The sequence below is a fragment of the Emydura macquarii genome, unplaced genomic scaffold, assembly GCF_026122565.2.
Source record: "Emydura macquarii macquarii isolate MOO-44397 ecotype Brisbane River unplaced genomic scaffold, CSIRO-AGI_Emac_v2 contig_2377, whole genome shotgun sequence".
Classification (NCBI taxonomy): domain Eukaryota; kingdom Metazoa; phylum Chordata; order Testudines; family Chelidae; genus Emydura; species Emydura macquarii.
Window position 1 is genome coordinate 12,375 of NW_027132514.1, and position 18,507 is coordinate 30,881.

The following is an 18,507-nucleotide window of genomic DNA, read 5'->3' on the forward strand; positions in this document are numbered from 1 at the left end:
ATTTTAATTCCATTTCCAAAAATCTGCTTAGAGGCATGTTGTTGAATGTAAATAACATATTGACACATTGTTACAGTAATAACATTTTCTAAATTAGAACAATCTCTCTTTTTCTTCTCCAAATTTTACACTGAGATTTCACAGGGGTTATTCTGACAGGAGTGACTGATCCCCGTCCGGCACCATCTGCTACCCCTGGGCCAGGGGATGGGGAAGGTGAGGGGCAACAAACTGTGAAGGGGCAAAAGACAGGAGCTGTCTGTCTGTATTTCCTACCAGTATCACCCTGTGCTGGGAGCCGTTTGTCATACTGCACTGGAGTGGGGCAAACACATTGGGAGGGAGGAAAAGCTGCCTGGGCTCCTTCCTGTGAGTAGGTCCCACCTCCCCCAGCCTGGCCCCTCGTTCACTCTCACCCCCCTTCCCCTGCCCTAGCTACCGAATCCCCTCTCCCAGCTCTCCCCACTCTCCCATTGTGCTGGGACCAGTTCCCCCCCAGGCTGAGGCTGCAGCGCAAAGTGGCCTGTACAGCAGGGCCCCAGCGCTCCCACCCCTGCCCCCGCGCTGCCCCCTGGGGCTGTTTCACTCCCCGCCATGGGCAGAGACTCAGGGGCTCTTCCTCCATGGGCCTCTCTCCCCTCCCCCCTCATTACATCCCCCCAGAGTCTTCCTCATGTCAGCTGGGCTCTTCCCTTCCTGATGCTACAGCGCCCTCCCCCTCCCCACCTTCAGCCTCCACCTCTGACATTTCCCCCACCCAACCCACACACCCCCTGCCCTGCCCCCATAACCCAGCAGCCGGCTCCCCCCACCCCCTTCTGCACCCCTCTCCCCTCCCCCATCTGAGAGGCCTGGTGCTGAGAATTGAGGGGCAGGTGGCGGGGGGGTGATCCCCTTTAGACCCCCCTGGGCACAGGCCTGGGGGCTGCTCAGCTCTGGGAGGGGACAGTCTCTGCTGCGGGTGTCGCTGTCAGGGACAGAGATTCCCTCCAGCCTGGGCTGGGACCGGGCAGATGATCAGGGGAGCCGCGTTTTCACCCCCAACATTGAGACCAGGATTAAAATAAGGGCAAAGCGTCCCGGAGAAGGTGTCAGTGAAAGTGAAGAGCTGGGACCTGTCAGTGACATTGTAAAATGAGACCTCGCCCGCCTCATAGTCCAGGAAAATCCCCACCCGGCTGGGCCTGACGCTCACAGGGAGGGGTGTTGGGGGGAGGTGAGGGCCTTGTATTCCCCATTCCTCAGCCGCATGACCCAGTATCCATCCTCAGGTGAAATTGTGCTCTTCCCCTTCCTGCTCACAGATTCCCTACAAACCCCCAGAGTCCATCTAGGCTTGTCTCCCACCTCCACCTCCCAGTAACGCCTCCCGCCTGGGAACCCCTCAGCGCCCAGGACTTCAGGGTAACTGTCAAATCTCTCAGGATTGTCAGGCAGATCCTGGCGTGTGTCTCCACGACTCACATGTTTCCGATCCTCAGACAGGACGAGTTCGGGATTTGCCGTGTCTGGATCCAGAGTCACGTCCACTGGGGAGAGAGTCACAGAGTCAGGGCCAGGGCAGGGGCTGGTCATGGGGATCAAAGGGAAATTAACCTGTGTCCCCGTTAATCGCTGGGGGGGGTTGTTGCCCATTAAGGGGAGTCAGGGCCCCTCTGCCCATGGGAGCGAACTTGAGAGGAAGGAGAGCAGGAGTGGGGGAGGGGTGGGGTGGGAAGGTGTCAGCGGGGGCAAGGCAGGGGAGGGCAGCCCAGGGACAGGGGAGGGGACAGGCTGATGCTGGGAGAGGCAGAGGGAGGGGCAGGGGAGGGGCAGGCACAAGGGCAGTGGGGGAAGGAAGGACCAGGCACCAGGAGGACAGAGAGGGGTGAAGGGAGGGGCAGGTCCCAGGGGCACAGGGAAGCAAGGGAAGGGGGGGCACCAGGCGGCAGAGGGGGGTGAGGCAATGGGGGGCTCCAAGGGGCAGGGAAATGAGGAGAGGGATGGATTGTAGGGGGCAGAGGGGAGTGAAGAGGAGGGTCAGGTGCCAGGGGTGGGGGAGGAGAGTGGGGGGCACCAGGAGCAGGGGGAGGGAACGGGCAGGCACCAGGGGCACAGAGTGAGGCACGAGCCCAGGGGCAGCGGGGGTGTCTAGGGCAGGGGTGATCACCGGAGGGCAGAGCGAGGGGGGTCAGGTGCCAGGGGGCAGAGTGGGGTGATGGGAGGGGCGGGTGTCAGGGGGGCTAAGGGGGAAGAGGAGCCCCAGGGAGGCAGAGGGGGAGTGAAAGGGGGGCTGGCCCCAGAGGACTAGAGGGAGCAGGGGAAGGGGCAGCCCCCAGTGACAGAGGGGTCATGAGAGGAGTGGGGGGCACCAGGTGGGCCAAGGATGGGGCGGGGGAAGGTGCAGGTGACAAGGGGACAAAGGGGGTGAGGAGTGGGGCAGGCACCACAGAGACATGGGGGGTGATGGGTGTGGTGGGCACTAACAGGGAGATGGGGGAGGGAAGGGAAGGGGCAGACCCCAGGGACAACAGGGGTGCAAGAGAAGGGGCAGATGTCAAGAGGCAGAGGGGGAGGGTGGAAGGCACCAGGGGGCAGAGAGTTATGAGGGAATAGGGGGCTCCAAGGGGTGGGGGAAGGAGGAGAGGGGTGCACTGGAGGGGGCAGAGGGGCAGTGAAAGGTGGGGCTGGCTCCAGGACACTAGAGGGGGTGAGGGAAGGGGCAGGCAGGCGGGGCAGAGGGATCTCAATGGGAGCGGCGCACACCAGGTGGGCAAAGGGGGTGCGTGGGAAGGCGCAGGTGACAAGGTGACAAGGTGGGTGAGGGGAGGGGCAGATGCCGGGAGCAGAGGGGAGAGAGGGGAAAGACAGACCCCAGGGGGCACCAGGGGAGCAAGGAAAGGGGCAGTTGTTAATGGGGAGAAGGTGAGGATAGCAGGGGTGGGTGCCAGGGGTATGGGGGGGGCGAGTGGAGGGGCTGGCACCAGGAGGGCTGAGGGGGTGAATGTTGGGGTGGCTGCAAGGAGGGCAGAGGGGGAGGGTCAGGTACTGGGGGTTGAATGGGGGGGATGATGGGCAGGGGATCACAAGGGGGGCAGAGAGGGGTGTGGCAAAAGGGAGCCTTATGGGGGCAGAGGCAGGGGGGGTGGGCAGGGGGGAAGAGGGTGGATGAGGGGATGGGGGGCTGAAGGTAAAGAGGGGAGGCAAGACAGGGGACAGATGGGGGTGAGGGAGGTGCTGGGCACCAGGGGACAGGGGGGTGGGGAGTGGAGGGGCAGGGCTGGTGGGGGATAAGGAAGGGGAAGGTGGAACAGGGGGGGGTGCGAGGGAGGGGCAGGCACCAGGGGGTTGGGGAGGGGCTTGTGCCATGGGGTTATCGAGGGGGGTCATCAGTGGGTGGAAGGGCAAGAGAAGAGGTGGGTACCAAGGGGACAGACAGGGAAGAGGGGAGGGGTGACAGCTGGAGGCAGAGGGGGCAAGGGAAGGGGCCTGCAACCGCTGTGGGGTGGGGGGAGCAGATGGGCAGGCAGCAAAGGGGCAGGAGGAGGGGCAGACATCAGAGGGTGGAAGGGAGCAAGAGAAGGGGTTGGTGCCGGGTGGGTGGACACCTGTTGGGGGGCAGAAGGGGGAAAGGAAGGCAGGCAAAAGGAGGGGCAGAGGGGAGGGTGGGCACCAGGTGCAGAGGGGGATGGGGAAAAGAGGGGTGGGGAAGTCATGCATGGTGGGGGGAGGAGGGGAGAGAGGAGAGGGGCACCGAGAAGGAAGGGGCGAGGGGAGGGGTGGGTGCCGGGGGCAGGGCAGTGAAGGTGTGACTGTCTTTTCTCTCATGTTCACCCTTTCACAAGACGATGACACGTTTCATACCAAGTGGGTCTCCTGGCACAATCCGTGCGGTAACGTGACATGTAAAGTTGTAAGATTCTCCTGAACGGCATCACTCAGTTCAGAGAAGCCGGCACAGCCAGTGCCTCAGAAACAGGCAAACGAAGGCCTCAGCCAGGTGTCAGCGTAATCACACCATGAGCACCTGGGGAGCAGCCGTTCTTCGGCAGGCAGAAGGGGATGAGCAGGAAATTGACATATTGGCACAGACACAGCTGGGGTCCCCGTCCCACAGCCCTGCTGTCGCCTTAACCCAGCTGCAAATATTTCTCAAAGAGGCGAGAAAAGTAAAGGAAACTAGAATAGAAACTAACCCCACAAATACCTCCCCTCTCCTCCCTTCCTTTCTACTCCCGGCAACAGACACACCTGAAACAACCCTGCCCTGGGGAGAGGTCCCGGCTGGGGGCGTCCAGCCAGTGAGCTGCAGAAGCCTGGGGTGAGAGACTTTTTTGCTTTCAATTCTTTTAGTCTGAGAAGTTCAATGTTAGTTTGTGTTTTATTTTTTATTTCCTTTGTAACCAGTTCTGACTTTTATGCCTCATTACTTGTAACCACTTAAATTTCTTCTTTCTGTCGTTAATAACCTTGTTTTATCTAAACCAGTGTGTTTGGTTGATGTGTTTGGGACCCTTCACTTGAGATAACAGGGCTTGTGCATAGCGTTTTCTATTAATGAAATGACGGACTTTCTATGAGCTTGCGTTGGCCAGTAGAGCGCTGGGCAACCAGACGCACATTTCTGGGTGGAAAGTTTGGGACAGGGAGTTTGCTGGTGTCTCCTGCAGTGTAACTCAGCAGTGGCTGGCTATAGCACTCTTCCTGTGTAGCTGGGAGGAAGTGACATGCTAGAGACTGTGTGTGAACGCCCAGTGGCTGTTCTCACAGTGAAGCAGTGTAAAAGGCACTCCAGACTGGAGAACTGAGGGCACGAAGCTGTTCAACAATCGAGGTCGTACCTGGCCAATGTCACAGGGGATGGAAAGGGGCAGGCATCTGAAGAGTAGGGGGAAGCAAGGGAAAGGACAGGGGCAAGGGGGATTGAGGAGGTTGAGCAGAGGGGCAGACACAAGGAGGGGGGGGTGGCACTCGGGCGGCAGAGGGACGGGGTGGGCACCAGGGAGCAGAGAGGGGTGAGGAGAGTGGCAGGGGTCAGGAGGGAGTCGAGAGAGGGGATGGACCCCAGGGTAGAAGAGGGGATCAGGGGAGGCACAGATGGGGTGAGGGGAGGGATGGGAGACATAGGAGCTGAGGGGAAAGGGGAGAAGTGGCTGACAGGGTGTGTGGGGGTGAAGTGATGGGGGGCTCCAGGGTGCAGAGGGTGGTTGGGGGGAGGGGCAGGTGCCAGGATGGCAGGGGGCAAAGGGAGGGGCGGGTTCCAGGGGCAGAGGCCAAGTAAACCCCAGCAGGGGACTTTTGTCTCAGATGTTTTGCTCTGTGTCGAGTAATTTCAGGAGTGCTGAAGAGGGGAAACTGAGGCAGGGAGCTTGCAGGCCACCCTGAGGCAGCTGAGGGGGTGCCCCAGGGCGCCTCCCCATGACAATTCTGTGAAACTGGCACCATGTAACAGAGCTGCTGCCCCTCCCCCCGTGGACAGAGCCTGGCTCTCTCCAGTCTGGCTGTGTGGGCCCCTCACCGCGGTGTCTGACCCCAGCGGAGCCGGCGCCAGAGTGAGAACCTGGAGTGAGCGCTGAGCACAGGGTGTTTGTGCCTCCTGCCCAGCTCCCAGCCCCCCTGGCCCAGCACCCTGAGCCTGCTCCCGCTGCCCCACAGCCTCCGGCTCCCCCTGAGCCTGCCCCCCCTGACCTCAGGCAGGCTGCCGCTGCCCTGCACCTGGGGGTATGGAGCCCCCTGCTGGCTGGATGCTGAACTGGGGGTGACCCAGGGCCCAGCACGGAGCCAGCCGGGTCTCTACAAAACCCTCTGCCCGACCCAGCCAGACAGGCCCAGGGTGGGCTCAGGGATCAGGGAAGTGCCCGCTCCCCGCCTGGCGGCCCCGGTGCTCTGAGGGACCCTGGCGCAGGGCACAGCTGCTCCCCGGGCAGCTGCAGCAGGAGAGAGCTGGGGGCACAGCAGGGCTTGCAAATGGTGCCAGAGGGGCTGAGCGCAGGGGCTCTCCTGGGACAGCGGGAAGGCAAGTGTCTGGAGCGTCCCCGGTTTGTGTCTCTGCCTGGGGCCCCTCAGCACCAGCCCCCGCAAAGGCCAGGCACAAGCCGAGCTCTGGGTGCCTTTGGTGAGAGGGTCTCGAGACCCCTCCCCCGGAAACCCCCACCTACCGCTTGTGCCTCTTGGGGGAGGAGACTGAGCAGGAGCGGGCCCTGGAGCAGAGCGGGGGTGCAGTGTGGGTGAGGTCTCAGGGAGGGGGCATAGTGGGGGGATGGGGACACGGTCCAAGCACCGGTGCCCCCCCGCCCAGCCTCCCCAAAGGCAGGAGTCACGTGCCCCCATGGACCCAAGCTCGCACCGGGCTGCACTCGGAGCAGACGAAGGGTCCGTGTGAGGCAGTTTGTTCTCCAGGAAAACACGGCCCATGTCAGGTCACAGCAGCCAGGCCGGCCCCTCCCCCGGCTCAGCCAGCTCGGCCAGCCTTGGCTAACGGGGCTGTGGCAATGCTGAGCGGTGGCCACACCACGCAGCCCCCCATGTCCCAGGGGAGATGCAGAGACACATCCTCCGTTACCAGCCTGTGCAGCACCCGGCACAATGGCCCAGTCCAGGCCTGACAGCACCTGGCTCGGTGACACCCCTGGGGTCAGGATGTCAGAGCGACAATCAGGTGGGTGCAAATAGCCGGGAAACTCCCCAGCCCTCAGTGCCTCAGCCTCCAGCTATCACAGCTCCCAGCCTGTCCGCTGGGTCCGTGTGTGTCATGGGTGCCAGGCTGTGTCCAGATCCCCAGGCACAACACAGCTGAATGGCTCAGTAGTTTCCACTCACCCCAGAATCTCTTCAGCGTTTCCTTCATGTCAAGAGAAATTTTATACACGTTCTTCAGCTCAGTAGAAATGGCTTCTGGTTCCTGGAGTTTCATACTTTGACTCCTATGAAGAAAACGTCCCATCATCACTCAGCTGCTCTGTACACACATCACTGCAGAGCTGCTCCCAATAACAGAAGCGCAATGAACATCGGAAACATACCTGGTCAATGTGCTTTTCACATCCTGGAAGGAGAAAGAGAATCAATGTTGTGAATTAAAACCACGTGCAGAAAACAGTGAATTTTCACTCTGCGCATCAACCTTTCATCTAGAAAACAGACCCACCCTTCCGGGCTTCACTGGTCTATGGTAAAAGCTCACAGGTCATTTTGCATTACCAGGTTTCATTGTATGCAGGTGAGACAGTAATTTAGCCACAAACATTCTCCCCTGTGGGGCCCGATCCCATCATCACACAGCTCGCAATCTGTGTTTATAAACCTTGTTGGGCCCAGTGCTCTGGAGGCAGAGCAGGGATGGGTTTAGCCCATTATCATTTTTGTATCAACCATTTAATCACCCCGGGCCTCACTGGATCTCCATGGTCAGAACTCCTCTCTCCCACGCACTGCACTGGTTTTGAACTGATGGAGCTTTTAACTGGATGTTCTATGTGTGCGTAAAACCACAGAACACGTTTACTCTTCAGTTCTGGAATCAAGACCCATGGATCTGAGCTTTTAATTCTGGATGGATGAAGAATTTTGATGCCGTCTGTGTCTCACCTTCAGCAGCTCAGCAGCCGTTTGCTGACACTTCTCCTCTATCTCTGTGATCAGCTGCTGCAGAGAGGAGCTTTGCCGGGACAGTTTGGTTACATTTTCCTGTAGTCTCTGCAGAGTCTCCCTCTCCTCCTCCTCCAGTCTCTGCAGAAGCAGCTGCTCCTCCTCTCTCAGCAATTTGTGCAGTTTGTTAAATTCACCTGCAATCGTCTCTCTCTTATTCTTTACTTTCCTCTTGAGAAACAAACAGAGAAAACGTGAGCCAGATGTTAAGTCACAGACTGGGCTCTGTCCATGGAGCAGGGGATATTAAATCAGTGTCAGGTTTGTCAGGATATTTACTTCTTTGGAAAACGTATCATAAAGGTTTGTTTGAGTTCAGAGTTAATACGGCCAGTCCCAAAGTGGGGATGTCTGGGGTGTTTGTAAAGCCGCAGTATGCTATGGTGGGTGGCCTGGATGGATGCAGTGGAGGGTGGAGAAATCGAGGGAACAGTGGAGATTTACAGGGGGCTGCACAGGGCTTTGGGGGGATTTGGGTGCCCAGTTCCGGGCGCTCAGACACCAAGTGGAGCCGTCCCAGCAGGATGTGGGCGATGCTCGTTCTGGGACAATCTGCTCCCAGGGCTGCAATGCCCAGGGCCGAGGGCCGGTGCTAACAGCCCTTTGGTGCCATCCCGGGGCTCACGTGGGTGTTGGGCACCCAGGGGACTGTCAGAGCTGGCTGTGGCCTGCCCCAGGCTGGCTGAGCGCCCGTGCCCATGTGCCCAGTGACCCTGGGATCGCAGCGTGTAGGGACCCAGCGTGGCGCACAGAGCGGCGGGTGGCTGATGCCAGCTGTGTCCCCACCTGCCCTCTGACAGGACCAGCAGTAACGATGCGGAGCCAGGGCTGATCCCGGCTGGGGGAGGGGCTGGCTGCTCTGCACTGGCCTCACTAGCCCCCCAGCAGCTCAGCACAGAGGTGCTGGGTGGCCCTGGGGTGAGCCTGCCCCTCCCCCGTGTGACCCGGGTGTCAGCGAAGTTGGGGAAGGTCCCTCTTACTCTCCCCGAGATGTGGCCAGGGGCTTTATCAGCCTCCTGCTGCCCTGTCCCACTGCCCCCAGAGCCCTCCTCCCTGTAACCCCCGTACGTGAGCCCCAGCCCTTCCCCCCACCCCAGCCTCTGCCCTGTGCTGACCTGCCTCCCCTTCCCTGGGCAGGGCTCTAACCCGTCCGTCTGTCCGGCTCCCCTGTGTGGTGGGGGAGGGGCCGTGCTCGGTGCCTGAAGGTTCCCGGGCTGCAGAGCAGTCAGCGAGAGGCAGCCAGCGCTGTAACTTCTGCCTCCTGCCTGCGCCCCGGCTAACCCCAGCCCTGAGCAGCCCTCCAGCACCCCTGCCAGTGGGGTTTGGCACTGACCCATCCCCAGACCACCCCCACCCCACCCCTGGGAGTGCTGCAGCCTCGGGGCACTCAGACACCTCGGGCTCAGCCCTGACAGTCCCCTGGCACCAGCTGCCGTGGGAGCCCCCAGATGGTGCCTGCAGGGCTGTTGGCACCTGCCTGAGGCTTTGTGAATGTGGCCTGGACCCTGCCAAGGGCCGTGGACCTGCAGCCTCCTTCCCTCCTGCCCCCAGGAGCTGTGGGGTTACAGCTAATTGGAGTGGGGCAGCGTTATCGTATCTTCTCACATCTCCCCCTTCACACACACGGTGCATCCTTCACGGAGGCCGTCAGCTCCCGGGCCCTGCTCCCGCCCATGGGATATTCCCCACCTGGCTCAGGCCCAGCACGACCCCTCGAGTGAGTGACTGGCCGCCCCTGCTGGGCCTCGTCTGACAGTCGCTGGGGCTGCAGTTACTCAGCGCTGAGCGACACTCATCACTGGGCCCTGACCTCTGGGGATGCAGGACGTAACTCGCGCTCACGGGGCAGTAATCGGTGGTTTCAGAACAACACCAGCGGCTGTCCCAAGGTGCCCAGTCTCCATGGCGCCCGCTGTGCACATTGTCCAACACCTTCAGAGCTGGGTGTTAATTGTTAGGCACCTAAATCCCTATTGTCTGTGGAGCTGAGCACCAAGAGCTTCAGGTGCGGGCAGTGGGAGCTCCTGGAAACCAGCCCCCTTCCACGGGTCTCTAAATACGGCTTCAGATGCAGAACCCAGAGCACCCAGCTCTGAGCGCTCTGGTCTGGTAAATAGCCATTGTTATCTGCCTAGTGAGACGCCTCCTTCTCCTCTCCTCCCTGCTGCTGGCGTCTTCCTCGCACACCCCAGGCTCTCTGCCGGGATTTCACTGTGAAAGGCAGGTGACCCGGAACAGACATTGTGTAACTAACATCTGCTTCACGGGGGCATCACCTGGCTACAGACAACAGTAAAGTCACAGGAACAGCAGCAGGTGACTGGGACGAGGCGGCCACACGATGGCAGCAGAGGTTGAGAAGTGGCCAAGTGTCACCTGGATTTACACTGACCTGCCCCTGGCTCTGCTCACTCATGGTGTGTCCACACTGCAATGGGAGCTGTGTGTGACGGCAGCACGTGTAGACACACCCCAGCTAGCTTTGATCTAGCTCGCTGGGGTATTGGTAGCAGTGGAGGCGCGGCAGCACAGGCTGTACAAGCCCACCCAGAACCCTGAGTAATGACTGGTGTGGTTACCCCCAGCTGACTGTTGGTGCAGGGGAGACGCACCCTGGGGCAGATTTTCCACAGAGCTCAGCACCACAATTGGGTTCAACGTTCAGAACTGCTCAGCAGCCAGCAGGCCCCAGCCCAGCCACGGAGGGATTTTGTACCTCAGCCATGGAGGCAAATCCTCCGCCCAGCTCTAGAGTCTGGCCCAGGCACTGGGCAGGTGCGTTGCAGGGACTGTGGGGCGGGGGAGGGAGCAGGAACAACCCCTGTTTCCTCCAGGCTGCAGGGAAGCTGCGGAGCTATTTTATGGAGGCTGCTGAATCCCGATGACTGCAGCACCCTGCACCCCGTCCCCACCCGCAGGAGGGAAACAGGACCCGTGTAACAGTGAAAACACTGAACCCACTATTGAGAATTTGCCCCATCAGAGAGCCCAGGGGTGAGTCTGCGCCACCGCACACGGGCCAGGAACTGCCCCCTCCTCCTCCGCCTACAGGAGCTGCTGCGCTGAGATCCCCACCAGAGACACGGCCTGATCCTGCCGGCACCAAGCCTGTGTCATGGAGCAAACAACCAGAGCAGGTTCATAACCTCGACCTGGAGCTTTACGGCCCCTTCATCCCTGGAAGCGCTGCAGGGGAAGGGCTCAGGGAAGGATAAACCCAGACACACACCTGCCACTCTGTGGTTTTCTTCTCCTCTTTAGACGTCAGCGCCAGGGCCTGCTCCAGCTCCTTCCTCAGAGGGCCCAGGGCTCCCTGGAGTTTCACCTGCAGGGGCAGCGTGTGTGATAAACAGCCATTAATCTGCCTGTCCGACGGGTGGAGAGGACTGTACACGTTGGCGTTTCATACACCAGCAGTAAAATACCCTGGAAGCAGGCAGCAGACTCGGCTCTGCCGGCCCCGCAGGCATCTTGGAAGCAGAGATGCCAGGCTCAGAGCGGGGACGCTCTGCTTTGTGCAGACACTCAGCACTTCTCAAAACCTGTGTTTGTTTAGCTGAAGTTTCACACACTGAGCACAGGCCGGAGGGGAAATAGCTGGGAAGGTTCCGAACGGTCCCTCCCGCCGTGAGAGTGAGGAGCCTGGCAAAGTTCATCGCTCCCTGAACCCCAGGCCAGGCCAGGAACAAGATCCACACTGGGGCTCATCTCTCTGTCCAGGCTCCCATGTGGCCTCCCTCAGGCAGCCACATAACCAGGGCGCGCTTTGCCTTTGACAGCGCGTGATTCCTTCACCCGGCACAGCAACGTGCTCCTGCCCTGTCAGCAGGTGCCAGCTCTGGGGTGCTGAGGGGCTGAGGCACCCACAGAAAAAAAATAGTGGGTGCTCAGCACCCACCCGGATGATTAGCTGTTGGCGTCCTCGCTGATTAGCTTCTCTCCCTCCCTGCACGGCTGCAGATGAGCTGTTGGGCTGGCCCAGCCTGCTGCCCACCATCAGCTGGATCTAATCAGCTCTTTCCACCCTGCCTCAGTCCCGGGGCCTGCTGCTGTGACAGCCTCAGGGGCAGGGTGGCTGCAGCTGCTAACCTGGGGGTGGCAACTCCCAAGCCCTGCCCCTTTGGGTAACAAAAAATAGCCTTAGATCTGGTCAAGGAGTCCTGGGAGTTGTTCAGCCCCTGCCTGCTCACCCTCTGCACACGTGTGCAGGTAGGAGAAGCTCCCTGCTCCTACCTGCACGAGCAGATGCCAGATGGCAACAGCAGGTGGCTGCAGCTCCCAGCCAGGCTATGACCCCAGGCAGCAGGTGAGGTGAGTCCCAACTCCTGGCAGAGGGAGCCCAGCTAGGGGAGGCTAGGTGTGGGGGAGGGGTGCAGTGGTGGCCATTGGGGCCCCTAGAAAATTGGGGTCCCCTAGCAGCAGACTTGCAAGGCTAGTCTAGGGACCTGCCTGGTTTGGGCATGGGGAAAAGCCTGGGAAAGCCCCTTGTTGGGGTGAGAAGCTGGACAGGATGGGATAGGTGGGCGTGGGGGGGAACTATGCCCTAGAATCCCAGGACAGAAGTTGTGAGGGGGGGAAAGCCCCAAAGGGGGAGGTAAGCCTGGGCCGGGGCCCAGACTCTTTTTTTTTTTTTTTTTTTTTTTTTTTGCTTAGGGTTGAACTGGTGGCCAGTTGGGAGAAGGGGTTGACCTGGTGGCTGGCAGCCCTGTTCTAACCAATAGGCCCCACTCCCTTCCCAGAGCCAGCTGACAACCTAGGCATCTGGGCTCCCAGCCCCTGCACTCTAACCACTAGCCCCGATTCCTCTCATAGAGCGAGGAGAGAAAGGAAAGAACCCAGGCATCTGAGGTCCCAAACCCCCACCCACACACACACACTTTAACCAATAGTCCATACTCCCCTCCCGGAGCCAGGTGAGAACCCAGGTGTCCGGGCTCCCAGCCCCCATGCTCTAACCACTAGCCCCTGGGTGTAATGGGGGTGGGGCCTTGGGGGGCAGAGTAATAGGGCACCCACTGGCAAAACCAGAAGTCAGCACTGCTCTGCAGCCCCCCAGAGATCCCCCTTGAGTCCCCTCCAGAGTTCTCCCCATTTCACTCTTTTTCTTTTCTCGGAGCCCTGGGTTCTCGCCTCCTCTCTGCCCCCGGGCTAAGGCTGCTGCTGCTGAGAGTTCCTGGGCTGCTGCTGGGCTGACACCCCTGCCTGCTGCTGCAGGGAGGTGCTGAGTGAGGGGCCAGCAGGGGCTAGTGAGAAACAGGAGGAGAAGCAGCCTTTGCATCCAGCAGAACAGCTTCATAAATGAGCCGGGATCAGCCGGGGGCGAGGGCAGAGGGACAAGGGTGGCTGGAGTTTTTGAAGCTCCACCCACAAAATAATCTCTGCCCGTGTGAGTCACCAAAGGAGACACCGTGGCCTGTTCACAGTAGATGGTGCAATGTTCAGAACAGGACGGTGTTGCTGATTGGCTCCAAGAGCTCCTTGGGCCCGGCTCCCCTCATGGGGCTAAAATATATCACTGGGCTCTCTGGGCCTGGCCTTCCTTTACTGGGGAAAGATAAGGGGTGGCATCTTCCAAACATCACCCGCTAGGGGCACCGGCAGGAGGCGTCATTGGCAGTAAATGGTGCTGAGCTGTAACTCTCCCTCTCCGATCTCACATGGGGAATAAAATCATTAACAATGATGAGATTTAAATGATCTTCTCTGGGCACCTGAGCTCACCCTCCCGGAGGGATTGGGGCAGTTCACACCTCTCTGAGCTGCTGTGCCCAGCTCTCTGCATCCCCTACACGTGGGTCACAATTTTTCAGGTTTTCTTTGCAAGCAGAACAGCTGGAGACTCGGTTTAGAAATAACGAAAGCTGAGATCCTGGAGAACAAGGCAGTCGCTTCGGAGAAGTGCCAGAACTTCCTGGCTGGTTCTGAGCCCTGTAAGTGAGCACAGAGGCTTGGGCCTGGTCTGAACCTAAACACTTAGGTCACCCTAGCTACTTCGCTGCAGCGCCGTCCTGTCGTGTAGACGTAGCCTTGGCGTTCTTGGGGCAGAGAAGACCCTCAGTGGACAAAGGGCTTGGAGCAGAAATTTGGGACAGTTCAGGCCAAGCTGAGATTGTCAGTGAGTCTGGTCCCTGTGGGGAGGGAAATCAGGTCATTTCCCTTCCTTCCTTCTGCAACCCTGGGTAGGGGCCTAATGTCAGCCATGTCCTCCCCTCTCTCCTGGGGTGAGGGCAGGGAACCTCAGCAGCCTCCCATCCCCAGCCTCCCACTCTCTAGTGCAGACATAGCCCTAGACAGGGGATGGGAGCACTAACACGGTTCTTTAATGTGGTTTCCCTGAACCCAGTTGTCCCATCCATGCTGCCAAAACCCAAGCGTGTTAGAACACAGCTGGCCCTAACTTTGTCAGACAATCATAGCACCAATCTATACATGGTGGGTAATAGCAGGGTGAACTTTAGCAAACAATCACAATACCGAGGTGTGTAATACATGGTGTACCTAAGCTGTAAGGCCACCCCACATCCTACTAATTTGATCTGGCAGAGCGGATGCAGGAGTTAATATGGGTGGAGTAGAGCTGCTGGACTGGGAGGAGCTGAAGGAGGAGAGAAGAGCAGGATAGGGAGAGAGAAAAGAGCAGGACGCAGGTGCCAGCTGTGGGCTCTGTGCACTGGGTGCAGGGATGTGTCCGGGCCCAGACTGTCTTGGTGCACAAGGAGCCGTCAGCCCTGTTCTCTCTGTGAGGCTTTGGAACTTGCAGTGTTGGAGCAAAAAAAGTTTGGATCTTTTCCCATTACCCACAACCCTCAGTGCTCATCCCCTCTGAAAGCCAAGCCCCTGTCATGTCGGTGCCTAACTTTAGGCAGCCATGTTTGAAACTTTCTCCTTGTATTAATAGGAGATAAACCTGGTGTCCTAAAAGGGTTTAATTAAGCCAGGTCAATTTCCTACCTTGTAATCCTGGGCAGCCTCCTCAATGGGAACCACGGTGTGAGTCTTGTGACCCGGGATTTCTCACACACCAAGCAAATGGCTTCTCCGTCTTCCTCACAGAAGAGTTTGAGGCGCTCCTCGTGTCTCTCACACAGATCCTCCTTTGGCTCTTTTCCTGGTTTTGTCCTCAGTTGTTTGATCTTTTGTACTATGTTGTTCAGCTGCGTGTTGGGTTTGAACTCCCCTTTCTGGAATTGGGCTCTGCATTGGGGACAGGTCAGGTCTGGCCCTGTTCCCTTTTCCCATTCCTCACAGTGCTGGGTGATGCAGGCTCGGCAGAAGTTGTGCCCACATGCGATAGTCACCGGCTCTGTCAGGTACTCCAGGCAGATGGAGCAAATAGCTTCATCTTGCACTTCTGCTGCTGTAGCTGCGGAGGCCATGGCAGCCAGGTGAGTGCCTGGTCATCTCTCTGCCCTTTGCTCTGTAGGGTGTGGGATTATATGTAGACTGGGAGGGGCCACTGCAGGTATCAGCTATTCTCAGCCACAGAAGGAGAGAAGAGACAGTTTAAGAAAAAAAAAGGAGGAACCAGGAAAGGGAGGGAAGAAAAAGGAAAGTGGAACCAAATGAGAGAAAGAGGAGGAACGAAGGAGGGAGAGAAACAGAACAGGAATGGACAGAGGTGGGGAGAAGGGGTGGGTAGTATATCCCCTGCTCCACAGGCAGGTTTCTGTAACTGTCTAACCCACCAGCACTGGTGACTGAAGTGGGGACCTACAGAACTAAAAGTGCAAGTCTCTGCAGCTTGAGCTAAAGAGTCTGCCTGTGAAGTTCAGAGCTGTAAAAGACCCACAAATTCTGTGGGTCAGCCATAGAGAGGGATGTGTAACACACACACTCACCAGAGGGTTACAGGTGCAGTGAGGGGATCTTTCTGCTCCCCGGGAGAGGAGGGGGATCACAACACTTACACAGAAAGTCAGGGTTACTGATACTTTGGAAATTTCTGTAAATGTTAATGCTACAGAACATTAAGGATTTTCAAAGCCCCTCCCATTTTGAACCTCCCTTCCTTTGTGTGGTAAGCTTTGGCCAAATTCTCCTGTCCTTTAGACACTGTAAACTGAAGAACATTTAGTCCCTGAACTCTGCCTTGTGTGCAGTGAAGGCACTCTGCAAGCATACAATACAATACAGACTGGCATTGCATGAGTGCACAGCTGATATTACATTACTGTGATGCTCTGCACACCCTCATGTTCTCCTTTAGAGTATAATTGTGTATTATATAATGCAAAGTATGTCACATTAGATGTCTTTGGAATGCTCATGAGGTACTGATCATTATTGTTAAAGTAATATGTTGGTTGCAATTTCATGCATATGGTTATGAGGCTGCACTAGGTAATATTCGCAAAGATGTGTCCTCGTGGCTTGAAACAGATCCAGGCAAAATTCTCCAGGAGCAGAGGGACAGTTCGCACCTCATCAAGGCGTGTATAGAACAAACCCAGCTCAGCCTTCCAGGAACAAAGGACTGGCCTGGGTATCAAGGGAGGATCAATTAGACTCTCAGGGAGTCACTTCCCTTCCCTTGGGCAGCTTGGAACCCTGAGGGGGTGATGCTCACTGACTCAGGACATGGATGAGTCCATGTAAGGACATTGTTGGTCACCTGACCCTGGGAGGGGCAAGCCCCAGAGAAGAGTAGGAACATTATAAAAAGGGGAGACATTTGCCATGCTTGCTCTCTCTTCCACCTCCATCTACAAACACCACCAAGCAACTGAAGTGCTGACCAGAGGGGAGAGCCTGGTTGAAAGGAAACCAGCCAGCCAGCCTGCAGTGAGAATCGCCTACGTTTGTAAGATTGCTGAAAGTGTTAAGCTTAGCTCAGAATGCTTTTTGCTTTTATTTCTTTTGACCAAATCTGACTTGTTATGCTTTGACATATAATCATTTAAAATCCTTCTGTAGTTAATACATTCATTTGTTTGCTCTATCTAAAGCAGTGAGTTTGGTTTGAAGTGTGTTGGAGACTCCACTTGGAATAACAAGGCTGGTGCATATCAATTTCTTTGTTAAATTGAGGAATTCATATGAGCTTACATTGTTCAGTGGGCTTAGCTGAACATTGTAACATGGAGGTTCCTATGGTTGTATCTGGGACTGAGGGTATGCCTAGTGTCATTGTATTGTATGATCCAAGGAGTGGCTGGCTAGAGGCACTCACTCACTTAGTTGGGGGCAGCTTACATGCTGGAGCTTATGCATGAACAGCCCCAGGAGTGAGGGTTCTCACAGCAGAGCAGAGTTAGATCGGCTCCTGGAGTGGGAGATTGGGGTGACACAGCAATTCACCAGACCAGATTGCACCAGGGTGTTATGCCAGGCACTGCTGATTACAGCTGCCTGCAGGTTTTGGATACCAGGTGAGAATAAAAACACGCCCACACCAGTTAGGTACACTTATTTTTAATTACAGCTTACGCTTCAAACAGCAGAGGGAGACCCTAACGCGCTTTGCGAAGCGGGCTGCAGGGGATTGGTGCCACGCAAGGATTTAGGGGATTGGTGCCACGCAATTTAAGTGGATTTATGGCCGAGTTTTATTATGCAGTTTGCATTTTAAGCTTTTGCATGCAGCATAACATATGACCTTTAAGGTACAGCTAGCATTGGCAAATGTGACCTTGCTTTTTAACTTTTTTTTTTTTTTTTTGGCACCACAAGCAAATTTACACGAACTTGCAAAACCTGTTTACCAAGCTGAGCAGCACCTTTTATTAAACCGGTTTTAACCAAACCCGTTAAGCCCCTGTTTTTGTTTACTGTGTTACAAATATTTTCTGTGGCCTACACAGGGGAACTTCACAGTTACATTCAGGGAACTTTATTAAAAATGTTGGGTGGCAAAGTCAAGCTTGCAAACATGAGGCAATGCCAGTTTTAAGGGTGCCTGAACAACCAGATCACCAGCATCACAAGTCGACGGCTCAGGTTAGAGCATCATCGTCAGGATTGTTTATCTGATTGTTTAAAAGCTTTGGGTAACGTTCTGGTTAGCAACATCAAAGAGCATCAGTGCACGCCAGACAGAGACCCTGCTCCTCCTCCTGCCTGGTTTCCCTGGCCAGTTACCCGCCACGAGCTGCAAACACCAGCTACGAACTCCAGCTGCAATCACAAGCTACGATCAGGACTGGGAACTATATACAAGGAGCTGCAGAACACTTGGTGTGTGTGTGTGTGTGTGTGTGTGTGTGTGTGTGTGTGCATGTCTGTATTAGGTACCAATTATTAGTAGAATTGTAGAATTAGTAGAATTAATAGAATTGTGTTTTCTCATAATAAACGTGACCTTGTCCCCTGAAAAAGATGTTGCTTATTTCTATAAGCATAACACATCCACCACTGGTTCATACAGATAAATGTAATTGGTAACTACTTATGTGCTTTACTTTCTGCATTTCTGTAAGTGTAGACAAGGAAAAAACATCAGTTCTACTACTTGTAATTCATTTCACTTTCAGTGTCCTAGTAAGTGCTCCAATGTTTGCATTGCAAACACTGTGCAGGAATCTTGGTCTAAGAACTATTTTTAGTTGATAAGTAGCCTTTTAAAAAGATTTGGAATCTCTTTTCTAGCCTATGGTTTTGTCACGCGGGCAGGCTTGAGTGGGGGGGAATTTAGTATATTGTGTGACATCAGTATGGCAGAATCATGATAATGCATGTGAGATATATCATGTCAGGTACTGTTAGGAGGGATATATCATGCTGAGTACGATAATAATACTCATGTTCATGTATTATATGTGAAATGGAAGTTATGAATGTATTTGATATTTCTGTATGTCAATTTGGGCGGGCTGGGACACACCCCAGACAGAGAGGCGGCAAGACAATAGCCTGCTTAATGGCTCATTGAGACACTCTCAGATG

The 18,507-nt window shown here is 56.4% G+C and overlaps 1 pseudogene; it reads right to left on the reverse strand.

The window, feature by feature from the left end:
* Window positions 1-970: 970 nt before the first annotated feature.
* Window positions 971-15,002, reverse strand: LOC137161845 (E3 ubiquitin-protein ligase TRIM39-like; annotated as a pseudogene).
* Window positions 15,003-18,507: the final 3,505 nt, after the last annotated feature.